General features: G+C 45.7%; 1 pseudogene; it reads right to left on the minus strand.

Annotated features, from left to right (window-relative positions):
- Positions 1-942: 942 nt before the first annotated feature.
- On the minus strand, positions 943-12,096 carry LOC144149743 (uncharacterized; annotated as a pseudogene).
- Positions 12,097-16,021: the final 3,925 nt, after the last annotated feature.

The raw sequence follows: 16,021 nt of genomic DNA on the forward strand, positions 1-16,021 counted from the left end.
GTGCTATGAACAGCCGCGTAAACAGGACTACAAACGCTTCTTATATCCTTTCCTTCAGGGGGTGCGAACGTCTAGGAGAGGCGAAACGAAGTAGTGAATCATGACGATAATGAACGCCGACAGTTGGCGCCTCGATGCCAGCGCCTACGTGTACGGGGGACGCGCAGCTTAACCTGCGGAGAAGCCTGTACGGGAATGACCGAGGAGTAAGATCGACGCCGACTTGCGAATGTCGCGCTCATGGCGCGGTCCGCTGTTCCTTTCGCTGCAGCGGACCGTGTTTTCACCGAACGATTCGCTGACAACCAATTTGGTTTCGTTCGCACGGACTGTTTGCTTGCGCCTGCGGTTTCAGTCGGATTTACGCAATGTTGTGGCACGTGCAATCCAGTGTCTAACGCTGATGCCTATAAGGCTGCCATACTGACGCAGTATAAATGGCGATGTGCAAGTTCATAGTAATGCAGAATAAACATTCAACTGCTCCTGTGAAGGGGCATTTCACGTTCATGTTTTACCGGTTCATATGGAAGAGGGATCAACCACATTTATTCCCATTGAGTTGTGAACGCAGCCACCAAAATCAGTATAATACATGGCTTTCGTCTTTCCTTCTACTTCCATACCAGCCATTTTGGCTCATTAATTAGGAGACGACGTACGCATTGGGAAGTTCTCTTCGCAAGTGTACCTGCATGATCTTGGCTGATTACACGGACCGTTTACACTCACTCACTGAATCTAAAATTTTCTCACCATTTCACGAACTCATGGTACAATTATGATACCGATAAAACCTGCATTACTACACCATCAGGGACACATATATTGACTAAGAGATTGTTTACTAGGAACACCACAAATCTACACCATAGTAGCGCCTCGCTGGGATGTTTCTTCGCAAATCGTTGCTGGTAATATTGTGTGGTTATCAATAAGGATTTATTCATCATCCTTGCAAAGATCATTGTCAAACTGAGGAACTCGGACGTCGCATGTTTCTTCGTAGTGGTCTAGGAAGTTTTGTTCGAAAATAAATATATTACATGTTTCTTCGTTTATGGCGTGTTTTGCATATTTACATTACCGTTCTTTTTGAATTTCCACACTTACAAAAACTCAAACCTCAGACACGCACGAAGGCGTGCCGCTTATACTTCGGAAATTGTACATTTTGATACCTCCGGCCTTCATATACGCCACCCACAGAAATGTCTAATCTGAAGTAAAACGCATACCTTCATCATAACAGATGGAAAATGGAATCGCAAGGTGTTAGCGCATGTCATTGGTAGGTGCTAAATGTGTACAAACCAGTTCCTTCTCACCGTCTCCATTTTGTAACACTTGAAGTCTGCCGAACACTTCAGGATTTATTTCCTCCCAGAATTCGTATAATGTTGCACTTATCTGCGATTTTAATAAACTCAATATCACTTGCAATTATTCACATTGTTCTTGCGGCAGGCAGGTGCTTATCTTGATTTGGTGGAAAAAAGGGTTGGTTCCAGAAATGCCAAATAAACGTTTCAAGAGGAACTTGATGTCACATTATCTTCCTTACCCTTGCTATTCCGATTAAAATATTTTTATTTAAATGCTCTGTAGAGGCATTCCTAACTTTATGCTCTTACAAACGATGTTACTGTCATTAGGTCTGCACTGTTACCTTCTAAGTCGCTGTGTTTTATATTCTTCGTCATTGGTCGTCGACATCCTGTGGTGGCCTGGCAGCACATTCGTCCATAATATTTTTCTTTCTTTCATTGAGACTGTATAACTTCGTTTTTAACAGCGGAGCTGTTCAGGCTGAGCAATGTCCGTCCACCGCACGAAAAATATCGAAGTGTGAGGGAAACAGGCGTGGCCGCAAGCAGCCCACGAGCAGGTGTTGCGATTGCTCAAGAAAAAAGATGGCGTTACGTAGGTCCACGGGATTCATCTCATGAGATTGACACCGTGAACCTGACACCCGAAGCACTGGGCCGTCCCACAGTTCCCAGAGTTATCGGGGTTAGTAGCGCCAGGGAACAATAACATGTGCAGTCAATTTGAAAGAACAAAGCGCTTCCCGTGATCGAAAGCTAAACTGGAAATTTCGCGTTACGACACCGCGTCTATCCAGTTAAGCTAGTATCTCATTCCGTGCTCACAGCCTTTCATGTGGGTTTAAAGTGCGGGCGTTGGCTTTGGACTTGGCTGCGGGTTCTAGAGCGTGCGAACGCGGTCTACCCTGGGAAGGATGTGAAATCTGCTCATCAAACGATCCGGCCTACCAGTCATGAAGAACTTCGCGCGGCAACTTCGGATATGATTGTGACGTGCAACAGCTGGGGCTCTGAGAACGAAAGAGGCGACGCCAGCTCTGCTGATTCACCAGCCTTGCAGAACTAGTACAAGCTGCGCCAATATTTTACATATTGTAACGCTACCGAAGTGATTGAATGTTGTGCTCAGGAGATGGCATTGACTATTTAATAGGAAAATCCCGCCGGCGGGAACACCAGGGCGAGGAGGAAAAGAACGAGGTGGTCTTGGGAGATTCGGGGTTCGGACACCACGCTCATCTACGGTACTTATGTAGTCCGTGTGAATAAACCCTCACATCGCAGTAGAGACAGACGTATGAACGTCAACGTAACGGTTTAGGTTGAAAGTGCGGCGTGCGGAGTTCCTTGATCTCCGTAGCTGTCACATTCCTGGTCTCTCGCCAGCTTGAGCAACGATGGCTACGATTAAAGGCAGTTCCCCGACACCACTGACGGGCATCTGGGAGCCACATCGGGAACCGCAGACATTTTCAGGGAAGGCCGCAGAAGACGTTGAAGAATCGCTCACTCATTACGACAGAGGGAGTAGAGATTCTGTGACGCTGTGGCCCGAATTGCGAACATCGAATTGCACTTGACCGAGACAGCATTGACCTGGTTCTAATACCACGAGGCAGCGTTGACCACAGGGAATCAGTTTGTTGATGAAATTCGGAAGTGCTTTCGTTACTCTGTAGCAAAGAAGAGAGCAGAGCGGATGCTTCTCTCGTGCCTTCTCTGTTATGCAAAAATGTTCCTTTCCACTGGACACCTGACTGGGAAATGTCCTTTTCACATCTGAAATTTCTTCTCACGTCAGGGTCAATATTTCCCCATTTCGACCCGGATGCTTCAACAGAAGTGCACGAGGATGCCAGCGGCATGAGAATCGGAGCAGTACTTGTACAGTGACATCATGGGACCGAGCCCGTAATTGGCTATGCCAGCCGCACGCTCGGCAAATCTGAGAGAAATTCTGCAGTAATCAGCAAGAATCTTTGGTGCGTGTGCGTGTGTGTGTGTGTGTGTGTGTGTGTGTGCGTGTGTGTGTGTGTTTGTGTGTGTGTGTGTGCGTGTGTGTGTGTGTGTGTGTGTGCGTGTGTGTGTGTGTGTGTGCGTGTGTGCGTGTGTGCGTGTGTGCGTGTGTGTGTGTGTGTGTGTGTGTGTGTGTGTGTGTGTGTGTGTGTGTGTGTGTGTGTGTGTGTGTGTGTGTGTGTGTGTGTGTGTGTGTGTGTCAGAATTCTCTATAAGGAGCTCGGTGAATGATGCGCAGACAGTAGATCCAACAGTCAAGATTTCCAAGAAGGCAATGCGGGGGCATTTTTTCATATTTTTTGTTCGAAATCAGAAATGCTCGAATGGCCATGAAGTGTACAATATCCCCTTAGAGTTCTAGCCGGGCTAATTCCTGTAAGTCATGGTGCCAAATGCAGCATATCAGAGTTGGCTCCTGGGTGACGGCCGACTCGCAAATCATACCGTGTGCAGCCATTTTTTGAAACCCACGACAGATGATAATACGGGCCCCTACGGCTGGTAGTGATCGTAACTGATGAAGAGGCCGCATGGCTTCATGGTCTTTTTCAAACGCGACTAGACAGATCTGGAAAAGTTGCCTTCAATACGTCTATCACCCCGTTGTAGAAAGGTTTCAGAAAATTTTCTCAGAGGTCTCAGAAAGGTCGCAAAAAGGTCTCAGGAAATCCAAATGTAAAAAAACCACAGTCACAGTTCGCCCTAATCGCAAGCCGCAGGTGCAAAATCGCACAATAAAGAAGTTATTCAGACTAGTAGCTATTATTTTGTGTTCGGGTGCCTAATGAAAATTTTAATGAAACCGGCCGGGCAGTTAGTGCTGCGTGCAAATAAAATTACTTTTGACTTTGAGTTCTGTTTACGTTGCTTCAATGACTTTGTTTAGAATACTCATGAAATACTGCGGTACAGCTACGTCGTATATGCGTGTCAGCTGATAAGCAACGACCCTCTTGGGCTAGCAGTACGTTTTTGGCGTTTGGCTTTTCTCGCTGCATTTTAGACCTTCCGAATTTTGGCTTTGCGTGCGGGGTGGACCGTGTTTAGACGAAGAAGTAACTGACCGAACACCTGACGTCTAAACGCCCTTCATCACGAGAAACTACAAGAGTCACTCCGAACGATACGAAAAACAGCAGGCAGACTAAGTGATCCCGATGGCGTGTTATACAGCGACAAAAGGCTAGGATTATTATAGCCACGAAAGGCTCGCGCTCTTTTTTGCATTTTGGTTTCGTAGTTAGGGTACCGTGCCTGCATATGGAAACATCCTATGCTAAAAGGACGTAAGATACCGTTTTTTTTTGCCTAATGGAGAGCACGGGGTATTTCCCCCTAAAGCGGTGATCGTATTAATTCTAAGGCCTTTTGAATGCGCCTTTTGTAGCATTCAAACGAGCGCCTGTGCTTCGCGTTACAACACACCCTTCACTCGCTTCCGCAGCCAAAATGCGAGTTCTTGCGGGCCCAGACAGCGCTTGTTTCGAAATCAATTAGGTTTATAAAAACTAACTCGTTACGACCAATGCCTGATATTCCGGGCGATCTGCCAGGCTGCTTGACCAACTTTACAATGCTTGGATGATCGAGAATAGAAACACGATTGGCGTGTGTCACCATGCCGATTACGTTGAAACAAAAAGTATTTAGTGGATCGATGATATTGGTGTGTAGGAAACAGCGTTAAGTGGAAGTGTCCCTTTGGTTCCGGACACGTTCATTGAGCTAAGCGCCAAAAAAATCAAAATGTGCGCAGCTAGAAACAGTTTAGGTCATCTAGCGCACACCGAGCAAGGTTGCAATGTGTGGCACATCGGTTGCCTCTCTTTACATTGCTTGGTGTAGCGATGTGTAGTTAGTGATTCAGCGCTACGAATAGTTCGTGGATAATAAATACGATAGACTTTCTTTGGATATACACGTGAAACGTTTTGTCGGTGTGTCACGAAGTCACGCACAAACATTACATACCCCCATGGTCAGTAGTAGGCTACTTAAGAACTGGCAACTACCGGGTAAAAAAATTCATTGGGGATAGAAAAGATGTATAAAACGCAGGGTATTACGGATGATGAGATGTAAATGAGGAGTAAAAGTAGGTGTCTATTTGGATTTTTGTAAAACGCGATACAGGACCGGTAGGCGAAGACCTCGTATGGTTAGAATTGGGGAAGAGTGCTTTTTAGACGTATAAGAGAATCGGAAATAAGGAAGGGAAAATCGGTGTCCGCAATATAGTAGACCCACGGTGTTACATTGGCGTAGGCGTCCCCGTACCGCGCTTCGTGGCTCCATCATGCAGTGGTACCGTGGTGGACGAGCGGCGAGAACAAGTGCTGCCTTGGTGTTGACGACGAAGTTCCAAGGGCCAACCTAACTGATGTGCTGCATACCCAGAGATAAAAAGCGACGATACAAGCAACAGAATGGAGTCGACGGGCAGACCGGCGCTCTTTGTTCAGCCCTGATGTCGACAGACATGAACCAACAAGAAGAAAGAATTTATACGCAGAAGCGCTAACGATTACGCTGCCTTCCGGGGCTTTGCACAAAGCCTGAACAAAGTACAGATACACAAGGATGCTCTTTCCTGGTTTCGTGATAGCCGGCGCTGGTTGTGTATGACAAAGGGGAAAGAGGATCTCCACAGGCGGCGTCCACTCGCAAATGTGAGTCTCAACATCACTTAACGCGAACCAGTTTGTTCCGGATTTTGCAACTGCCACGGGCGTGAATCGTCCCCAGCAAGACACTCCGGCCGTGCGGTTAACACGCTCCTGTGAGTCGTAGCTTCATGAGGAGGAGGACGGCTTGACCGTAGCACACGAGAACGCTACACGAGGCTGTAGCGTGATTGGAAAGGCGGAAAGAAACAGAAAGCATTATAAAAAGAGACACGGGAATGGATGAAGGAAAAGAGGGTGAAAAAATGTTACCTAAATGACGTAGTATTGGGGACGAGGCTGGTGACAACGAACAAGATAATGAAAATCGACAATTTGACTTCGCAAAATAGTGGAGAAATGAGCGGAAGAGAACAAGTTGCGGTGAATTGAATTGGACGGAAAATGAAGACGATATCACTAATAGGAAGGGGATATTGAGCCCGTGACAGAAGCTGTTGGTAATGTCAGCGAGAAAGCCTGCTTGCTGCAGTGGACGCAAACGGGCTGTAATTACGATCATGATGATGATAGAAATATAAACGAGCAGGAGGAAGAGGAAACACAAAGGGAAGCTCGAAACGGAGCGTGTAGGAACCAGGGAGAAACGACAGTAACAGAGAGACGGTGTGGACGGGTAACGGATAGGAGAGGTAAACAGGCGAGCGGAACGAAAGGTGGAAGGAAGGAAGGAAGGAAGGAAGGAAGGAAGGAAGGAAGGAAGGAAAGAAGGAAGGAAGGAAGGAAGGAAGGAAGGAAGGAAGGAAGGAAGGAAGGAAGGAAGGAAGGAAGGAAGGAAGGAAGGAAGGAAGGAATGCATTTTTGTCGTCCATCGGGATCAGGTATTGGGGGTGGAAGATGCCCACAGGGCCGCTGCGACCATCATGGCCCGGGAGGTTTTTAGGACTTGGCCTGACCCACCCAGGTAACGCCACATCTCCTCCCAGAGGCGAGGGGAGCGATTGGGTGCGGAGGTACGGGTCTGTGGGGCATTCGCAGAGGGAATGGTAGGGAGTGTCGAGAGCCCCGCAGGCTGAACAGATAGGGTCAGTAAAGATGTATGTATGACTGTGTATCAATTGAGCTCTGTGTGGAAAGGTGTGCGTTTGTACGATGCGCAGCATGTGGCCTGCCTAAGAAGAGAGGAGTGGGTGCGGGGCTGGGTATCGGCGGCGGAGAAGGCGGTAGTGCAGAGCAATATCCCTGTATTGCAGGAGGAAGTTGGCTTGCCAGCAGGGACATTTCGTGTACGCGTAGTGAAAATGGCGACCCGGTGAAATAGTTCGCGAGCCCGTACGTGCACCACTTCGTTAGCGCCTACGCCTGTGTTGTCTGATGTCCACAACAGGGTCACGATGTCGGATGGAGAATTATTGGAGGAAATTTGCATTGCAATGGGAGAGATGTTACCACGGATAAAATTGGGGATAGACTGCTGACAGTCAGAGAGGACGAATTCGGGGTGGGGCGCTGGGTGAGCGCGAGGGCAATGGCTGCCTCCTCCGCCGTGGTCGTGCTGCTAGTTAGAATGGTAGACGCCGTGACGTTTGGTGATGTGTGTTGCCCAACAAAAGCTACACATTGTGCATGTTTGTGAGGGTGGGCAGCTCGAGGATTGGAGAGCATGAGGAGACTTATTAAGGAAAACGTCTGGCGGGATAGATGCATGTGAGTAAGAGCGGCCAGATAATATGAGAATATGACTTTTGTGAGATCGCGCGCAAGAGGAGGGGAATCGGTGTGGAAGTGGTGGAGTACTAGTGGGTAGGGGAAGGTACTCTTGAATTAGACGTAATCAAGCTATGTCGGTACCGAGATGGCAAGGAAACTAGCATGAGCGGCGGTGATTTAAATGAGTTCAAGCGCGCGGCAAACGTATCGCTTTGCGTCGTCATTTAGTTAGAAAGAAGCACTGAATTGGTAAGGTTTTGCTGCCTTGCCTATGGTAGTTTGCCTGGCCGCATGTTCTGAAGGCATCACATTTGTCCAACATATTTTACAGTTTATTTAAGCTGTTTAACATACTTTGGAATCCGTCTGGCGCAGTTAGGATGTCATGATCGTGCTGTAGGCGAGAGCCTTTTCATTGAAGCAAATAATTACTACTTGGGTGCAATTATTAAAGGCTGGCTGGACCAGGTGTCGATAAAACCTGGCTTCCGACAACTTACGTTCATGATCGTGGGTAGGAATGACGGCCAGAAGGCAGTTCGTAATCTGTGTAGTTGTAGTACGCCGTGAAAGAACGGGTATAGTCTGAAATGAAGCGTTATTTTGTTAGGCGAAAAAATGCTATATTAACCGCCCTAGAAACTTTAATGCCCCGTAGAAACGCCAGAAAAGCGCACTTGTTTTATTTTACCATTAGGAATGACATTCGCCTTGCCGTGGACTTTTAAAGACGATAGCTTTTTCTGGGCTTCTGAAACGGGAAAATTTTGGCCTCCCTGCCTCTGTCTCGGTCCTTCGGTTTATCCGCCGGCACAAAAGTTGCAATAGCTGAGTAAGGCTACTGTAAAACATTGTAATGTTATAAATCTAGCATTATTCTCTATATTTACCCATATTTGTCAGCAGAAAGGATATTGATCCTACTTGAGGAAGAACTACTATATAAAACGGGCCTTTGGGGTATTCTTGTAACTAAAAATCGGTTCGTGCTGAAAAAAAAACCGTATCAGAGCGATTTTTTATCCACAAATTACCGAACTAGTATCGTGTCGCAAGCGGTAAGTGCGATCATGGCGGAAGCGGTAAGTGCCAATAGTCCCAATAAGTAGCGCAACAGTGGGAACGCGGCAAAATTGAACTCCGCAAATTTCGAACGTGTGGACCGAAACAAGGGAAACGGGCGGAGATGTACAAGGATTAAAGACAAGAATCAAGTTACATGGCAGGGGCGGCAGAAGATTCTTTTCTTCCCATGACATTTGAAGCGACGCGAGGAGACGCGCCGGACATATTTTTAGAAGCCACATAATGTGTCGATAGTTATCAACACCATTTCCCGACCCTTTCCGTCTGCTATCATACAGATCAGAAAGCAAAATGCAAACTTTATTCTTCCCGCCATGGGGGCTCACTGGATAAAACATTGCGCTGCTGAGCCAAAAAATGGAAGTTCAATGCCGAGCCGACCTTGACGGCAATTTTTATGGTGAGGCGTAAAAACGTACTCTCTGTGTGCGAAAATTTTGCTTTTTATCCAGGTGGTCGAAATTAATTCGGAGCCATCTACTAGTAGAGTGTGCGCGAGAGCCCCGGCCTATCTAAGACGCGTGAATACTCAAATATGGAAGAAATGTGAAGGCAATAATCTCACTATGCGCACCGAATATACATACTCTTGTATTAGGACAAACCGTTGTACTCACTCTTGTTGATGAAAATCGTTGGCTGGTCAGACACGTTGCCCAACTTTATGTCGAAAGTGACTTTTTTTCTGAAACAAAAACAAAATACCGGAAGCGTACTGCAAGCTTGCAGGCACCGAATTGTGTTGACAATTCACGTCATTTGAACTGCATATCTGTCATTTCGTTTTTCTTTTCTTTCTTCGGTATTTTACTGGCCTTTGTTACTAGTGTGCGCCAGAGAAATTTCCCAACCCTTTGACCCGGTTGCTCCAGGCCCGCAAAGAACTCATGTACCCCCAAAGTTTCCCGGTGGGGTTTTCATTTGATACCGGGAACTTCACCTTATAAGTTAGTTAACCTTCTCTGTGAGTTAGGAATATCGACGCTGCGTTACCTTGTGGGGCCGCATGAGGATCTCCGCCACATTTTCGGTTCTTACCGTTTACCATGGATTTTGTTTGAATGTTGTCTACGTCGTGGGAAAACGTTTTTCTTTTTCATTTTTTGGTGCGAAAGGCTGAGTTAATTATATTTTCTTAATGAATAGACACGCAATGCAACCAAAGAGAAGAAAGAGCCTAAGGACAGACGCAGAGCTATTCCTTCGAACGAAAATTTCATATCCACCTCAATGCAGCCGTAGGCTACAAAGGAAAACTGTACATCTGCCTCACAAACATCGAAGTGGAAGAAAAAGTCGTCCTGGTCCAGGATATGATCCCGAACCCACCGCTTAACCGGGGCCCCGTCAGCACAAATTGGCCGACAACTGAAGTGAAGGGCGTTAATAGACCAGATTAGGGGAAATCCCCAAGGTGGAGTAAGTTTCTGCGAAGGAAAATTTGACATCCACCTCAATGCAGCCGTGCGGCTATAAAGGAAAGCTGTATGGCTTCCCAAGAAACTTCGAAGTTGAAGAAAAATTCATCTTGGTGAAAGGCTGCAACCATTCTTGTCCAGGATGGTCCTCGATGCTATGGTTGCAATCATAGAAGTATGGCTGCATTGAGGTGTATGTCAAATTTTCATACGCAGGAACCTACTCCCCCTTGGGGACTTCCCCGAAATTTAATCGATTAAGTGCTATTCCTTGTTACAAGACCATGATATATAAGCTGCGTAGCCTTGAGCGCTGTGTGTTTGTGTACTGTGTTTCTTTTCCTGCATTGTTTTACGGCGTTTATTGTTTTTAAAACATACCGAATGGCCCAACCTTCGTTTCTAGCAAATTTGAGTTACACGGCGCGCTCAATGAAGGCGCATGCAACGACACTGTGAATTTTCCAAAACTAAGCGCGCACATTTCTCGAGATATATTCAATTTTGAGTTCGCAAGCAAACAACGTTTTTACTTCACCTTGAAAGAACTGCAAATTTGGGAAGGATGGTTGGGTTTCTACGTACTTTGCAGTGCCCCCGTGGTCTTTGAAATTCCAGATGAACGTGGCCTCCCTCTGTTCCAGCACATAGCGAGTTCGAGTGGCGCTGAGGCACTTGAAGGAAGAGTCGTTGCTGGACGTGGAGACGGCCACAACGCGACGAAAAACGCCAATCGCCTGCAAGCAAAAGCGGAGCCCATACCGCAAGCTGAGTTACAGGGCCCTGCTCGATCAATGCCTTGCGAGTGCAGTACATTTTCTGACGGAGCATTCTACGGGCACTGAAAATGGCAAATATTGGGTGTTTTAAAATAAGACGCTAACGACACGAAGACTTGTGAGCCTAAATTACAGAGGTAAGTTCTGTTGCTTTTTCTCTCTGCATTTATGTCTTCGAGCTCTAATTTTCCAAGTTCTGTACAACATGCCCAGCAATACGTACCGCGGAATTTCTGTACGTCCTGTCTAGCGAACTCTATATCAGAAAGTTTTACCTAGCGCAATAACTACCTTAAGTTAATTTAGGATGGGCTGTTTGCTGTTAATCACTATGGGTTCGATTTCTTTGTCGCTGCTTTTCAAGTACCCCTACGCACTGAAATTTACTCATTGCATGGCATTTACGAAGTCTTACAACTTTCCGCTCGCTTTCTTTCACCGTTGCAGGAAAAATACCAGCCAAAGGCCGAGCGCTCGTGAGCGCGGGCCTCGCGGTGACTGCCGATTACCAGGCGGGCGCAGTGTCATTAGCCAGAAACTGCAGCGCGGTCATCAAGTACTGCCACGCATGTAAGAAAATTCAAGCGCTAATGCCAAAGAATAAAAGACACTCTGCTTGGGAGAGGTCACCGTGGTAGCAGCGTCCTCTATAAGGCAGTATGAATAACTCAATACGTGGATACGGGTGTGCCACTCCTTCGGGACACGACTTGTAGATCCCGCCAACCGCTACCTCGAGTAGGCGAGGAAGAGCTGGTGGAAGTCTACAATGCTGAGGATAACTTTGCATCCACCACGCGCCGCGAAGAAGACGACTACCTCTTCGATGCATATGATGGCGATTACTAGCACCGCAGCTGTTCGAATGAACACTGATACTGAAACTTAACTATGTGTGCAGTAATGCTCACATGCAACAGCTTCGCTATTCATGTTTTGCGGGTGAGTACAAGCTTCCCGGATTGCTTAGGTTACGCTTGATCACAAGGATGACATTCAACGGAAAGAATACACGCTAGTACAAAAAAAATAAATCTAGTCGAATGTGGGGCGTAATGCACATTCACACATTGAGGACCTTCTAAATCCAACTTACCGAAATATGGTAGCTGAGCGAAGAAACCGAATGCCGCATGTTTTTATGAGGATTTGAAGAGCTCTAACCTGTTGCCTGATATAACGATATCATCTTAGATACACTGCATCACTTATGTCGCAAGGTATCAACATAAAATAGAAGCTCTTCATGCACTACCAATGACAACCACGAATTACAATTTTTACAAACAAACAAACAAGCAAACAAACAAAAGATTTTATTTCCTTAGAAGTACGAGAAGGCAGGCTGGGACTAAAGGCTACAAAGCCTGACAGAGGCCCCAGCCCCCTTTGGTACAGTACAATGATGAGGCAGAATCAAACAAGCTAGAAATTCTAATGTGAGTTACAAAAATACAAACAACATGTAGAGCACAAGATATTACAGAACAATATGGGAGAGGTACAGTAACGTACATTAGAGTACAAAAGGGTAAGGTAAAACAAAAATACAAGTGGACAATCAGAGTAGAACTATGATTGAGTTTTAAAGATAGACACAACTACAAAACCTGCGCATTAAACAGGTCGAGACGACGTCCACAGCTCTAGCCATTGAAGCAGATATTCTGATTTAAGAGGTATTCTTTCGCCTGTGTTTTAAGTATGTTTCTACTGCATTTGAAGTCAATGTGGTCTCCAACTTCGTTGAGTATGTCGGTGCGTTGAAATAGAGAAGACTGCCTGCCGTAGTTTGTTCGAAGTTTAGGTGTATGTATTTTGGCACACCTAAGAGGGTATATACTGCTATTGCCGTTATGTTTGCCATGGAGATTTTCTTTGTGTATAGCTTGTAAAAGCTTGATATAATAAATTTGGTCAGCCTTAAGCATACTATACTGAACAAATAGTGGACCCGTTCTCAAGTCGGCATAGTGCCCGTGAAAATTGGCAAATAGACGGAGAACTCTTTTCTGTAAGACGATCAGCCGTTTGTAATTTGTTTTGTTTGTTGTTCCCCACGCTAATATCCCGTAGCAAAGCCAGAATAAACAAGAGTGTTATAAAGCTGTGTTTTCAACCAAAGCGGTATTAAGTCTCTCAATCTGTAGAGAACGCCAATATTTTTTGAAATTTTATTGCCTAAGTGTTCTATATGAGGATGCCAAGATAATTCTTCATGAAACCACACTCCTAAGAACTTCTGTTCTTTGACTTGGTTGATCATATTGCCCCGATATTCAATATGAATGCCTTGATCTATCTTATTATTAATTGGTCTAAAAATGATGTAGGTAGTCTTCGATGCGTTTAGCTGTAAGTTATTTTCATGTAACCACTTTGACAACATTTCTAAATATCTATTTACTTCATACTGGAGTTCTCTTATACTGCTACCGGAGAAAAATATGTTCGTGTCATCTGCATACATGGCTATCTGGGGTGTACAAGGTATGTTTGGAATATCATTTACATATATTAAGAATAACAGCGGTCCCAGCTTTGACCCTTGCGGAACACCGTGTTCTATTACCAATAACTCCGATGAAATACCGTTAAATTCAACAAATTGCTCCCTATTACTTAAATAGCTCCTTAATAGGCCAATCGCTATTCCGCGTATTCCTAATTTTTTTAGTTTTATTACAATATTTCATGATTGATAGAGTCAAATGCTTTTTGTAGGTCCACGAATAACCCGAGCGTAAATTTCTTTTCCTCTATATTTTCTATAATACTGTCCTTAATATTAAGCAGAGCTTCCTGCGTTGACTTGTTTTTTTGAAAGCCGTACTGATACGGTGAAATGACCTTGTGTGTGTTGAAAAAGTTTGTTAGTCTATTATGTACTACATCTTCAAATATTTTTGAAAAGACAGTCAACACAGAGATTGGCCTGTAATTGGACAACTGGTCATCGCCACCTCCTTTGTGAATTGGCCTAACTCGTGCTACTTCCAATTTTTGAGGAAAAACTCCAGTAGATAATGTCAAATTAATAATAAAAGCTAAAACTTCACTAATGTCAGAAGCAATGTGTTTACAGGAAGTGGAGCAATACCATCGATGCCAGATGCGACGTTGTTTTTTAGTTTAAGAATAAAATTTTGCACCTCACTCGCGTTTGTCGGACTTAAAAAGATAGAGTTTGGAAGTTGTGACTGTTCCAGTATAGCGCTACGTTTATCTTCATCGACCTCCGAAATGTAAGCCCCTGCTGTGATGAAATGCCTATTCATTCCGATTGCCATTTCGGCTGATTCTACCCGCCTACCGTTCAAGCGAGCAACATACGACTGCGTGCTCTTCTTGCGGCCCGTTATCACATTCACTGTTTCCCATATCTTTTTTGGATCGTTACGTATATCCTCGAAGAGGCGTTCATAGTATCTGAGCTTGGCCGTTTTCAGGTCGCTCTGCAGTGTGTTTCTATATTTTTTGAATTCTAGAAGCAGGTTAGGGTCGCGGGTTCGCACAAAAGAGGGATACATTGCGTTTTTCTTCGTAATTCGTTTAAGAAGTTGTTGATCTATCCAAGGCTTTCGCACCTTTCGAGAATTTCTTTGTTGTGCCACTGGTTGAAACGCTAAGTCGTAGCACGCCAGTATGTACCTCAAAAATAGGCCATAAGCTCTGTTGGAGTCGTTTTGAGCGACAACTTCCTTCCAGTTGAAAACTCTGGCAAGGTCTCTAAACTGCTGCAGTCCCGAACTAGTTATTCTACGCCGAAAATTTCTGTCACAAGTATTGCCACTTGTAGTAACCTTTGTGTTGGCAAAGCAAAACACTGGTAAATGATCGCTAAGATCAGCGGAAAGCACGCCAGCCTGAATCTCATCGATGTTGATATTAGAAAAACAGATATCAAGCAGGGTAGCACTACCAGAAGATACCCTAGTCGGCAGTTCTACGAGATTTGTGAAAGCATGGCATGCCAGTACGTTTTTTTTTTATTTCCAGAGACCACTTATCCGCTGAACTCATGTCTATATTGATATCCCCCATAATAATACAAGAGTTGTTATTACTGCTACCAAACTGAAGGAGTCGTTCAAGAAAAAGGGTAAAGCTTTGCCTGTCACCATTTGGTGGTCTATAGACCACAGACACTGTGGTCTTTCTCAAACGAATTGTTAAGCACTCAACATCGTTATTACTCCTAGAAAAGTCGTCAATGACCGTATACGGTATGGATTCTTTAAGGTAAATTGCAACTCCACCCCCCCTCCTGGCCTGTCTGAAAAGGTGTTTTGATCGGTATCCATTAAAGAATGGAATCGCATCATGTTTCGTCAACCAAGTTTCCGAAAAGCACACCAGATCAAGTTCAAGTTTAATTGTTTCAAAGAAGATACCCAGGCGGCACAGAAAGTGTGCCCCAAGACCGGCCCGTCTATGGCCGCTTTCTGGCATGTCCGGCCAGCATCCAGGTTCTGGCAGCCACTGATCATGCGCTGAACGGCCAACATTCGGCAACCAGCGCTTCGGCATTTTTCCGTCCGCCCGTGTCCGGACGCACAACGGCAGCTAACCGGCTGCCAGATATTCAGTTCTCTTACGGCTGCCGATGTTGAGAAAGAGAACGGCCGAAGTACGGCCTTAGGGCATCCGTTTTTTCTTCGGGAAGCGGTAATCGGCCGAAGCACGGCAAGCGACCGGCCACAGAATATGCGTATTCTTGCGGCAGTTGGTGTTCGAAAGGAGACCGGCCGGAGCGCGGCTGCCGTGCATTCGTTGTTTCAACGGTGAACCCCGCATCCGGCGGACGTACAGCCCCAGAATATACGTTTTGCATTCGGTTAGCTGTATTCGGCTGAATTACGGCCTGTGAATGATCACAGAATTTTTGGCAACCGGTGTTCAAGAGGAGAGCGGCCTACGTAAGGTATCTTGTTATACGTCCTTTTTTCGGCAAACGGCATCCAGCCGAACAACGGCTCGCGCCTGGGCGCCGAGAATTCATGCACAGACGTGTTTGGAAGGAAACCGACCGGTTTTTTCCTGGGGGGACAAAGAGCCGT

The sequence above is a fragment of the Haemaphysalis longicornis genome, unplaced genomic scaffold (assembly GCF_048455015.1).
Source record: "Haemaphysalis longicornis isolate Haplotype H1 unplaced genomic scaffold, Haemaphysalis longicornis Haplotype H1 scaffold_8, whole genome shotgun sequence".
NCBI lineage: Eukaryota > Metazoa > Arthropoda > Arachnida > Ixodida > Ixodidae > Haemaphysalis > Haemaphysalis longicornis.